Here is a 12,814-nt window from a genome sequence, read left to right on the forward strand (position 1 = left end):
GTATCATTGACCAGCAGGAGCTACAATGGTGAGTACCCCTTTCGTCGTCCATTTATGTTAAACACTTCCTGTTTCATGTCTAACAGTACTCGATTTAACAAATAACCATAAATAAATACAGTGTGGGCAGTCAAGTTAACATATGTGATTATCCTGCCTAATATGTTTATCACAAATATGTCACTAATATGTTTATTTGTTTATCACAACACCTTTGGACCTTCAGCAATCGATTATTTCCCTTCATCTACATAGAGACAGAACGATGGTGTCTTAAACATCTCATTCATTTCACCAAATAACTTCACGCAGGTGGATAGCGGCCGTCTCGGTCACGCTATGTTGCGTGATGCAGTTTTGAAGAACCAAATGCATTTATTCAATGAATAAGTCAAGCTAGATCTATGTTTATGATGTTGTACGTTACGGTACCGATTGAAGTTGAGTCCGAAGCCAGTGGAAAACAGCGCTGCGTTTGTGCTCTCCAGGTACAAATGTTGTGATCTCTGACTGACGACCGGGCGAGACTCGAGTAAGAGATGTCCAAACGAGCTCCGGCAGGGCGGGTCAAGGCGGAGCGAACGGACGCCTTTCAGGCCGCCAATGACGAGCTGAGAGCCAAACTGATGGACGTCCAGTTAGAACTTCAGCAGGAGAAGAACAAGGTGAAAACCTCAACAGACAGACACTGCCTTCCTCCCTGCCTGCTTCCCTGCCTGCCTCCCTGCCTGCCTCCCTGCCTGCCTGCCTCCCTGCTTGCCTCCCTCCCGCCCTCCCTCCCTCCCTCCCTCCCAGTTTCCCCGATGTAGATTTGACATGCGTGTGCCATGACTGTGTCAGCCTACGTCAACAAATGCACCGAGGACGTCAGCACCACTAAGAATATCATCACCCGGGGCAACCAACGACCCTGGATGACTGAGGAGGTACGTCAAACGCTACGAGCACGGAACTCTGCCTTCAAGTCTGGCGACAAGGAGACACTGAGGACAGCGAGAGCCAACTTGAACCGTGCCATCAGGGTAGCGAAGCGAGACCACAGTCGAAAAATTCAGGATCGTTTCCACGACGCCAACAACACCAGGAGTATGTGGCAAGGCATACGGGCGATTACAGACTACAACTCACCCTCCCCCCCCGGTGGGTGAAGTTGATGCTGACTTTCTAAATGGTCTAAATAACTTCTTTGGGAGGTTCGAGGCACTAAACGGCACTCCAGCAGTTAAAACTGTCCCCCATCAGGAAGAGGAGGTACTCTGCCTTGACTCCGCCGATGTGTTGAAGACCCTGAGGAGAGTCAACCCCCGTAAGGCCCCTGGCCCCGACAACATTCCTGGGCGTGTGTTCAGGGAATGTGCAAGTCAGCTGGCTGGGGTCATCACAGACATTTTTAACACCTCGCTGGGCCAAGCCACAGTGCAAGCGTGCTTTAAGACTGCCTCCATCATTCCGGTGCCGAAGAAACCTCAAATCACCTCATTTAATGATTACCGGCCTGTTGCACTGACTCCGGTCATGATGAAGTGCTTCGAAAGGCTGCTTAAAGATCACATCGTTTCCAGACTCCCCCCATTATTTGACCCGTTCCAGTTTGCCGACCGGCAAAACCGCTCCACTCAGGACGCCATCTCCTCCGTTCTTCACCTGAGCCTGGCTCACCTGGAGGAGAAGAACACCCATGTTCGGATGCTGTTCCTGGACTTCAGCTCAGCGTTTAACACCATCATCCCACAGCATCTAGTAGGAAAATTGGAACACCTGGGCTTCAACACCCCCCTTCGCAACTGGCTGCTAGACTTCCTCACCAACAGACCTCAGTCAGTCCGGGTCGGACAGAACACCTCTGATGTCATCACCCTCAGCACAGGCTCCCCTCAGGGCTGCGTCCTGAGCCCCCTGCTGTTCACCCTGATGATACACGACTGCGTCCCCAGGTTCACCACCAATCACATCGTGAAGTTCGCAGACGACACAACGGCGGTGGGGCTCATCAGAGACAACAACGACCTGGACTACAGAGAGGAGGTGGAGCAGCTGGTGGGCTGGTGCAGAGACAACAGCCTGATCCTGAATGTGGAGAAGATGAAGGAGATCATCGTCGACTTCAGGAAAAACCAGCCTCACCACGCTCCACTGATCATCAACAGCTCAGCTGTGGAGGTGGTCAGCAGCACCAAATTCCTGGGGGTCCACATCACAGAAGACCTCACCTGGACTATGAACACTACGGCACTGATCAAGAGGGCACAGAAGGGCTTGTACTTCCTGCGGAGGATGAGGAGAGCCCACCTGCCCCCACCCATCATGAGGACGTTCTACAGGAGCACCATAGAGAGCATTCTGACAAGCTGACTCTCTGTGTGGTGTGGAGGCTGCACCGCCTCCGATTGGAAGAACGTGAGGAGAGTGGTGAGGACAGCAGAGAGGATCATAGGGGCTCCTCTTCCCTCCATTCAGGACATTTCATCTCAGCGCTGCATGTCCCGTGCCCGTAACATCATCAATGACCCATCACACCCCCACCATGGACTGTTCTCCCTGCTGCCCTCTGGGAAGAGGTTTTGCACAATCCGCTGCAGGTCCACCAGGTTCTGCAACAGCTTTTTCCCTGCTGTCATCAGACTGTTGAACATTAGAACTGTTGAGCTCTAAACTGAACTCTGCATCACACATTCACAGAACTGTACTTTATGACACTACGGACCTCTATCTTGCACTATCTCGCACTACCAACTTTACTGAACTTGTGTAAACCCTTTAAATAGAAGTTTAATACATGGTTTAGCATTCCTCTGCACACTCTTGAATACTGTTTTGCCTACTTGCACTATTGCATAATTAGCACTGCTGCACTTTATACTTATTTGTAATATATATATATATATATACAGTATATGTATATATATATTTTCATAGGATATGTTACTTCTATTCAACTGCAATATCACTACTTTGTTGTAAGCCGTGTGCAACGAAATTTCGTTTTGTATGCACCATGTGCAGACAAGATGACAATAAAGTTTGTCTAAGTCATGTCAGGTCAGCTGTCTGGAGAGAGAGAGAAGTCAGGACCTGCGGGCGGAGCACCACCGTGCCACCGCCGCCATGACGGAACTCAAAAGCAAACTCCATGAGGAGAAGCAGAAAGAGTTAGCCGTTACCAGGGAGACATTACTGCGGCAGCATGAAATGGAGCTGATGAGAGTGATCAAAATCAAAGATGGAGAGATCCAGCGACTGAATGCCTTGGTCCTCAGCCTGAGGGACGGCTCCATGGACAAGGTGATCCGCTCAATCCGTGTCTGACTATCCGCACGCCACGTCGGGCTCCGATGCGGCCGCTACCGTATTGTGTAGCTTGTCCCCAGTAAGCGTCGCGGCGCTCCGTTGCGGTCTCAACGGCCCGATGTGGCGCAATGTCTGCTCAGGTGAGGAGCGGGGGCGCTTTGCTGGCGGAAGTGGAGGAGACGCGGCGGTGTCGGGAGACCGAGCGGTGTCGCCTCCACCAGGAGCGCGGAAGAAGCCCTGGCAGCGGCCCAGCAGGCCTGGCAGTCCCGAGCGGCCGAGCTCCGATCGGCTCATCACCAGCATCGGGAGGAGCTGAGCCGAACCGAGAGAGACTGCGAGAGGGAGATCCGCCGACTGGTAGGACTGATCAGATGCGCGGTGCGTGGCTATGTTCCCAATTTCGTTGTATACCTGCAGTGCAATGACACCTAAGGCATTCTATTCTATTCTATTTCACAAGAAGAAAACGTCCGGTTGCTCGCTTCGCTTTTGTCACAGCAATGGTGTTCTAGTCGATTCAAGATAAAAATTGGCCGGTTGCTCTCTTTGTTTTTGTCACAATTCTGGCAAATGAGTTTGCCCGCCTGCCTGAGCGCTCCCCGTTTGTACATCCAGATGGATGAGATCAAGCTGAAAGACAGAGCGGTTAGTGTTTTGGATAAATCCCTGGGGCCGGCCACGTCCACCGCCTTCAGCTGCAGACTCAGGCTGCCGAGCAGCAGATCGCTGCCCTGAGGGATTCCCAAAGGGCGGGCCTAAACTACCCTGGAAGTGGGGTCAACGGCGCTACTAGCAATCCTCTTCATAGCGTAAGCCACCTCATCACACACTTGCAGTACGCATGACTTAGTTCGTTGCTGGAGGAAGGTAGCACAAAAACAGTTTTGAACTTTGAACGAGTGGTTGTGTGTGTGTGTTGCGGGGCGTTTTCAGTCTCAGGAGGATCGGGACACGCGAAGGTTTCATCTGAAAATCGCTGAGCTCAGCGCAGTCATCAGGAAACTGGAGGATCGAAACGCCCTGCTTTCTGAAGAGCGCAATGAACTGGTAATTTATTGACGGCACGGTTGAAGGTTTGCGCTACGTTTGATGCGCGCCATCCAGCGAGGCACCCATTGCGCTTGCTTATTAGTTGAGCGGCGCGGCGAGTCGGTTGCCTGGTAGATGTCTTTTATTGGGAGCCAAAGCCACGATTCCGTTCAAACCGATGCAAAAGGAATGGATACGTTCTGGCCCGCGTGTTGTGCGTCTTTCGCATCCCGCACTTCATGCTTGCAGCTTAAGCGACTGAGAGAAACAGAAAGCCAGTTTCTGCCACTCCTGGACAAAAACAAACGCCTGAGCAGGAAGAATGAAGAACTCTCACTGGTGCTGTGTCGCCTTGAAAACAAAGTGCGCTTTGTCACCCAGGAGAACGAGGAGATGGCAAGCTTGGTAAGTCGACGCGGACAACGGCGGCGTGCCAACAGAGTCCACTGCATTTGTGTTCCACAGAGAAGGCCTAGTTCGCTCAATGACCTGGAGCGCGGTTGCGGCCAGCAGGACGGTGAAATGGAGTTCCTTCAAGTTGTGGAGCAGCGGCACATCATCGACGACTTGTCCAAGGTCTTCAGGCAGGTGACTCGGTGCACGTACGGCAGCGCCGCGCTCGCTCGCTGTCGCCAGGAAACCTTTTCCGTCCAAAGCTTGGCCGGCGGCCGCCATCCAAAAGATTGGCCCCTTAAATTCCGACCTTTCAAGCAGGAGCATTGTGCGCACGCGTTTGAACACGCTTTAGACTTGTTTTGCCGTTTTCAGCAGCTCAAAGCTCCCGTTTTGTCAGCGCCTTTGCCACTCGCTGTGCGCTGAAAACGACGGACTCGCCCGGCTGCTCAGCCCGTCAACCATGAGCCGCGAGCGCGACGTCATTGTCCGTAGGCAGCTAGTGGCAAAATGCACCCTGTTAGAGTTGCGCTCGCTCCAACTTATTTTGCAAGAACCACACGGGAGACAAGTAAGTTCTTTTGGACACCTGCAGGTGGAGAGTCCATCCGTTGTACGAATGAAGTCTGACTCTCGGCTCCCGCACGAGCATTTTTATTAAGAGAAACAGGGTGGGTGTAAGAGTGGATTGAATAGAGAAAGCCCTTGACCTCTAGTCAAAACATAGCAAGGGATGTTTTACGACTTTGTGTAGGAAGGGATAAGCGATAGGGATAAATAAGGGATAAATAATATTATTTATTACAGGTTGCAGTCAAAGTCAAAGCAACATAATCATACGATAAAGATAATCTGGAAAACCCTGACACACCCTGTAGTTGTCACTTTTGGAAAAGACGAGCGTCCCTCCAATCATCGCCGGTGACGGGTTTTTCAGGCTCTGGAGACAGGAGCTCATGTCAGAAATGTCATCGTGAGTCGCGTTTGTTTCTGCGCCGGAGCCGTTCGTTCCCTTTGCATCCAAAGAATCTCAAAGGCGGATTATTTGTGTCGACAGGAGAGAGATTTGCTGCTACGATACCGACGTCGAGAATCTCTGAGGAGGAACAAAGCGTGAGGTCCTGCAAGGTGAGTCTGTTTGTTTGCGGCTGCTTGGTGTTGCGCAAGATGAAATGGCCTTTTTCTCGCTATCGTTCCTCTCGTCGATTCATCGTGAGGTGTCGCTTCAGTTTGTTCAGAGAGATGTTTGCTTCCGCGCCCGCAGGTCATCGAAACATTTTACGGCTACGACGAAGACGTGTTGGTGGATTCGGACGGATCGTCCTTGTCTTTTCACACCGACAGAACCCCCGACACGGAACCCGAAGAGGTAGCCCGCCATTTCTGCCAGCGTTTGGGCCCAAACATTCCTCTTCAGCCTGGAATCGGACTCGTCTTTGCGTCGCGGGTGCTTTGTCGCCGGTCTGACTGATTCTGGTACTAGTGCTGTGTTGCATTGGTGTGTGCATGAGGAGGCGGAGCTTCGCTACCGCCAGCTGACGCAAGAATATCAAGCGCTGCAACGAGCCTACGCTCTGCTAGCCCAGACCAGCGGAGGGGACTACGACGCCGAGAAGGAGATCAAGGTGGCGCCCCTTCCCGCAACCCCCGGCCGGGTCGCAGCCTCCCCGTTCTCACCCAGCCTCGGGTGTTCTCTGGTCTGAAAGGAGGAGGAGGAGCCTCCCTCCTCCTCCTTTCAGACCAGAGAAAAGCTGATGGTAGTGTCAAACGCACCTCTTTCAATAAGGTGCCCCCGGCTTCCCGGTAACGGGTTTGTCTTAGCCGAGTAACTCAATTCGAGGCAAGACTTCGAAGTGACCGCATCATATTGATGGCTCCCCGCTAATGTTTGAAGTTCTTATTATGTTACGGATATTTTTAGATGTCTTTGTTAAGACCTCAGGGATTCGTTTGTATAGCGCACCCTAGCACTAGTTTTGCCGAAGTAAATGTTGATATGGGTCCGTTCTACTTGGTCGCTCAAGCAGCGAGCCGACCAACTTGTTTATTCGAAAGAGAATCGAATTAATAAAAGTGTGACAATAATAGCATTTAAGGAGAAAATTAATGCACTTTACGTTATTAATTCTAACTTCTTATATGTAGATCTAGCACTTAACTGTCGGAGTGCTTCACCCCACTTGATTGCTTTAAAAAGAATAACAACTTTCTTAAAACGAATAAAAATGTCTTACTCTATTTAGATTTGCCCAGTAATTAATTTGGAAGGCAAGTCTATTTTTCGATCGTGTCCTGTTTAACTTTTGACGCGGCCCGACAAAATTAAGAACTGGGCCGCGCCCGACGGACAATCGAAATACTTTTATCCTTCACCAACTCAAATGATCTATTTTAACCATCGTCGTTATTTTATTTAGAGGAAGTAAATTTTCAAACGAATTCACTTTTGACGAAATTCACTCTTCCCTTAAATATCTACGAAAGTTATTTAATTCTCTAACATGTTCGGAGTTACTTTTTACGCGGCCCGTCAAAAGGGGAAACGGGCCTGCGCCCTTCAAATAATTAAATTACTTTCAGTTCTACACCAAACCAATAATCCGATTCAAACACTTCCGTTAATTTATTCAGACGAAGCAAACTTTCAAACGGATTGAAATTCACTCGTGTCTCAAATAACTACGAAAGTTATTCAATTCTCTAAAATTGTCTGATGTTACTTTTATTTATTACGGTCCTATGTTATACCATAATAACCCCCCGCACATTAATCAAATTGTCAAATCAACCCCGAACCATCGATTGTACATTCAGTACAAATCAGCGCACAACAAAGTAGATGAATATACACAACACATTTATTGAAGAAACATGAAATAGAATTACAAATCTTAATCACTCCAGAAACCGAACAATTTCACCCACTGATACCCGTGTTAATAAAATCATTCAATCTGATTTAAACACTTCCTTTAATTTATTCAGTCGAAACAACTTTCGAACGGATCGAAATTCACTCGTGGCTCAGATAACTACGGAAGTTATTTAAGTCTCTAACTTGTTCGGAGTTCCTTTTTACGCGGCCCGTCTAAAAGGGGAAGCGGGCCTGAGCCTTCGGTTGCATATTCAGTACAAATCCGCGCACAACGAAGTAAGTAATATACAAAACACATTTATTGTAGTAACATGGAATAGAATTACAAATCTCAATTACTCCAGAAACTGAACAATTTCACTCACTGATACCCGTGTTAATAAAATCATTCAATCCCAGAACAATTCGATTGCAAAACACAGTTCATAAAAAAGGGAAGAGGTTGTCGTGTAACATGGGGGTAGAGATGGTCCAAATGGTAGAATATGGATTGTTCACAGGAATAAATTGGCAGAGCTGAAATTCCAAATTTGTCCAAAAGATGGCGCCAGACCAAAACGTGAGACCAAAAGAGGGGCCAGAATAAGCTAAACCGGTTAAAATGGATATAAAAAAGGAACACGGTGTCAGAGTGTGAGTCACGCATGGAAGCACAAATGTGATTTTTATTTTTATTTCTTTGCTTGGCTAAAAATGTATTCTGTAACCACTTTAAGCAATATTATTTGTCAATTCGATCAAGGGACCCGTCACTGAGAATAGTGGCGTGACATAAATTGTTTGGAGAAGCACAAATGTGATTTTTATTTTTATTTCTTTGCTTGGCTAAAAATGTATTCTGTAACCACTTTAAGCAATATTATTTGTCAATTCGATCAAGGGACCCGTCACTGAGAATAGTGGCGTGACATAAATTGTTTGGGGAAGCACAAATGTGATTTTTATTTTTATTTCTTTGCTTGGCTAAAAATGTATTCTGTAACCACTTTAAGCAATATTATTTGTCAATTCGATCAAGGGACCCGTCACTGAGAATAGTGGCGTGACATAAATTGTTTGGAGAAGCACAAATGTGATTTTTATTTTTATTTCTTTGCTTGGCTAAAAATGTATTCTGTAACCACTTTAAGCAATATTATTTGTCAATTCGATCAAGGGACCCGTCACTGAGAATAGTGGCGTGACATAAATTGTTTGGAGAAGCACAAATGTGATTTTTATTTTTATTTCTTTGCTTGGCTAAAAATGTATTCTGTAACCGCATTAAGCAATATTATTTGTCAATTCGAAATTGTTTAAGAAAGTAGGTCAAGGGTGAAAAGGGGAAGTGAAAGGTTTTACCACTAGCTGTGCATTTGGTGGAAAGTACTGCGTGGTCAGGGCGGAAACAGCGGCTGAAGGCCACAGATAACAAAGCGTGGGGAGGCTGGCCAGTTCCCTCTATGGGCGTGGGAAACTGGCCAGTTCCCTCTATAGGCGTGAGAAAGCTGGCCATTCCCTTCTATAGGCGTGGGAAAACTGGGCAGTCTTACCCTATAGGGAAAGTACCGGAGAAAAGAAAGGGGAGGGGGGGGACGGAGAGGTCTATAAAAGGTCCTGCTGGAGAAGCTTCAGGGCTTTTCCCCCCAAAAGAGCTCTGATACGTGAAGAGGCCCGGAGGAGTTTCAAGATTTTTTCCAAAGTCCCAAAGATCTTTGTGTGAGACGCAGGATCACTGGACTGAAATTAACTTGGATTTACTCCTAAAAATTGGACTGGACAACTTTAAACGAGAAATTGGTGAGGATGACCGTTTTTATGTATTTTAGCGAGAGGGGGGAATAGTCATCGGGCCGCCGGCTTCCTCGTGGCCAGCCTGTTTCTCTAATTTGGATTTTAGAAGCAAGATCGAACTGATCACTCGACTTTGCTTCCACCAAAAATAGCACGCAACTGGTATTTACCTCTTCCCTTTTTTATGAACTGTGTTTTGCAATCGAATTGTTCTGGGATTGAATGATTTTATTAACACGGGTATCAGTGAGTGAAGTTGTTCAGTTTCTGGAGTAATTGAGATTTGTAATTCTATTCCATGTTTCTTCAATAAATGTGTTTTGTATATTACTTACTTCGTTGTGCGCGGATTTGTACTAAATATGCAACCGAAGGCTCAGGCCCGCTTCCCCTTTTAGACGGGCCGCGTAAAAAGGAACTCCGAACAAGTTAGAGACTTAAATAACTTCCGTAGTTATCTGAGCCACGAGTGAATTTCGATCTGTTCGAAAGTTGTTTCGTCTGAATAAAATTAAAGGAAGTGTTTAAATCAGATTATTGGTTTTGTGTAGAACGGAAAGTTATTTAACTATTTGAAAGGCTCAGGCCCGCTTCCCCTTTTTGACGGGTCGCGGAAAAAGTAACTCCGAGGAAGTTGGAGAATTAAATAACTTTCGCAAATATTTAAGGGAAGAGTGGATTTCGTTAAAAGTGAATTGTTGGAAATTTACTTCTTCTAAATAAAATAACGATGACGGTTAAAATAAATCAGTGAAGTTGGTGGAGGATAAAAGTATTTCGATTGTCCGTCGGGCGCGGCCCAGTTCCCCTTTTTGTCGGGCCGCGTCAAAAGTTAAATAGGACACGATCAAAAAATAAACTTGCCTTCCAAATTAATTATTGGGCAAATCTAAATACAGCACGACATTTTTATTCGGTTTAAGAAAGTCGCTATTCTTTTCGAAGCAATTAAGTGGGGTGAAGAACTCCGACGGTCAAGTGCAAGATCTACGTATACGAAGTTAGAATTAATCATATAGGGTGCATTAATTTTCTTCTTAAATGCTATTATTGTCACACTTTTATTAATTCGATTCTCTTTCGAATAAAAAAGTTGGTCGGCTCGCTGCATGAGCGACCAAGTGGAACGGACCCATATTAACATTTACTTCGGCAAAACTAGTGCTTGGGTGCGCTATACAAACGAATCCCTGAGGTCTTAACAAAGACATCTAAAAAATATCCGTAACGATTAAGAACTTCAAACATTAGCGGGGAGCCATCAATACGATGCGGTCACTTCGAAGTCCTGCCTCGAATTGAGTTACTCGGCACGCGCTTCGGGTGACTTGAGAGGGATTGGCGTCGTACAGAAATTAGATTGATTCCGGAGGAGTTAATTTAACTCGGGTGGTTAGATTACGGACGAATCTCCGAACCCGGCTAAAACAAACCCGTTACTGGGAAGCCGGGGGCACCTTAATCCGAGAGGTGCGTTTGACATTTTGGCGCCCAACGAGTAGGAGGGGGGTTGTGAGTAAAAGTTTAGAAAAAAAATAAAAATGAGACTATAGAAGAACATTTGTTTTTTTTGTTTTGCTCACAGCTCCAAAACGAACCTGTGTGGAGTTTTTCAGTTTTTTTCTTCCCAGAAACTGTCTTAATTCCGCTCACTGATACAAATAAATGTCAGAACGGCCTTGAGTGACATAAGTACAGTCTCTTTAAGGAATAGAGTTTCCTAGAAAAGAACCTTGATAGCACGGGAGGATTAGAACTGTATTGTGTCATGGTAAACGGTGACCGCCACCCCTCAGCACATTACTTTAAGCATGAGTAAGGAGGAGATCCTTCACAGCTTGTACTTGTATGGGGTGCTGAAAGCAATGTTTGTAGTGTACGCAGAGTATGCGGCAGAACTTGCAAGAGAAAGAGGGGCCGGTACATGGGCACGGATATTGGGTATAAATAAAGAAGATGAACCAGTCGACGAGGAGCCTGCAAATGTTTTAGATTTCATGCCAAAACCAAGGCCAAAGAGAAGGCAACCAATTAGGAGACCGACTGAAGAGAGGCCTTTTTATTTTGAAAGATAAAAAGAGAAGACTTGTCTCCCCTCTTCCTTTTCCTTTTTCTTGCTCAATTTAACTTTATAATAAACCTTCATTTCTCCCTTACAAATTTTTTGTTCCCGGACACTTGTGTGGATTACAAAATTTTTGTTCCCGGACACTTGTGTGGATTACAAATTTTTTTTTTTTTGTTCCTGGACACCTGTGTGGATTACAAATTTTCTTGTTTCCGGACACTTGTGTGGATTACAAATTTTTTTGTTCCCGGACACCTGTGTGGATTACAAATTTTTTGTTCCCGGACACTTGTGTGGATTACAAATTTTTTTTTTTTTTGTACCTGGACACCTGTGTGGATTACAAATTATCTTGTTTCCGGACACCTGTGTGGATTACAAATTTTCTTGTTTCCGGACACTTGTGTGGATTACAAATTTTTTTGTTCCCGGACACCTGTGTGGATTACAAATTTTTTGTTCCCGGACACTTGTGTGGATTACAAATTTTTTTTTTGTTCCTGGACACCTGTGTGGATTACAAATTTTCTTGTTTCCGGACACTTGTGTGGATTACAAATTTTTTTGTTCCCGGACACCTGTGTGGATTACAAATTTTTTGTTCCCGGACACCTGTGTGGATTACAAATTTTTTTGTTCCCGGACACCTGTGTGGATTACAAATTTTTTGTTCCCGGACACCTGTGTGGATTACAAAATTTTTTGTTCCCGGACACCTGTGTGGATTACAAATTTTTTGTTCCCGGACACCTGTGTGGATTACAAAATTTTTTGTTCCCGGAACACCTGTGTGGATTACAAAGATTTTTGTTCCCGGACGCATCAGAGGATTACAGATTTTTGTCCGCTGAACTCACAAAAGGATTTTTCTTCTTTCCGCCCTTTTCTCTTTTTTTTTTCCTGCTGTTGAAGACTACAGTAAAGGCTGACCAGGAGTAGTAACTATACTTACTCTCCAGGCAGAAGAAAAACAGCCAAGATAATTCTTCTAAGGCTTGTATGGTACATGATTCTTAACTGTTGGAGACCTTCTGTGACTTACAGGTTCCCAAGAATTGAAAGGCTGAGTGGCTTCGGGCTGATGATTAGTCGTCATTTCCTGTTCGCTACAATAATGTTTGAATTTGCAATTGAATATACCCTTGTTAGAATTTCCTGTCAGTAGAAAACCTGGTGGGGAAAAAGGAAAAAGAAAAAGAAGTGCATCCCACCGTTGAGAGCATCAATAAGCGAGGCAAAAGTTCTCATATTGGTGTTCTGAGTAGAGGCGACGCAAAGGGCGCCGCTGAGTAACTAAGAGCTGAATCGACCCTGTTCCGAATGCGCACGGAAAGGCTTCGAAAGGAGACAGCTCGACCCTACAACTAGAGAAACTGCTACTCATTGAA

The 12,814-nt window shown here is 46.1% G+C and overlaps 1 pseudogene; it reads left to right on the forward strand.

The window, feature by feature from the left end:
• The first annotated feature begins 212 nt into the window (after positions 1-212).
• The window catches only part of LOC125993026 (janus kinase and microtubule-interacting protein 3-like), a 128,075-nt pseudogene continuing 115,473 nt past the window's right edge, over positions 213-12,814 (forward strand).

The sequence above is a fragment of the Syngnathus scovelli genome, unplaced genomic scaffold (genome assembly GCF_024217435.2).
Source record: "Syngnathus scovelli strain Florida unplaced genomic scaffold, RoL_Ssco_1.2 HiC_scaffold_25, whole genome shotgun sequence".
Classification (NCBI taxonomy): Eukaryota; Metazoa; Chordata; class Actinopteri; order Syngnathiformes; family Syngnathidae; genus Syngnathus; species Syngnathus scovelli.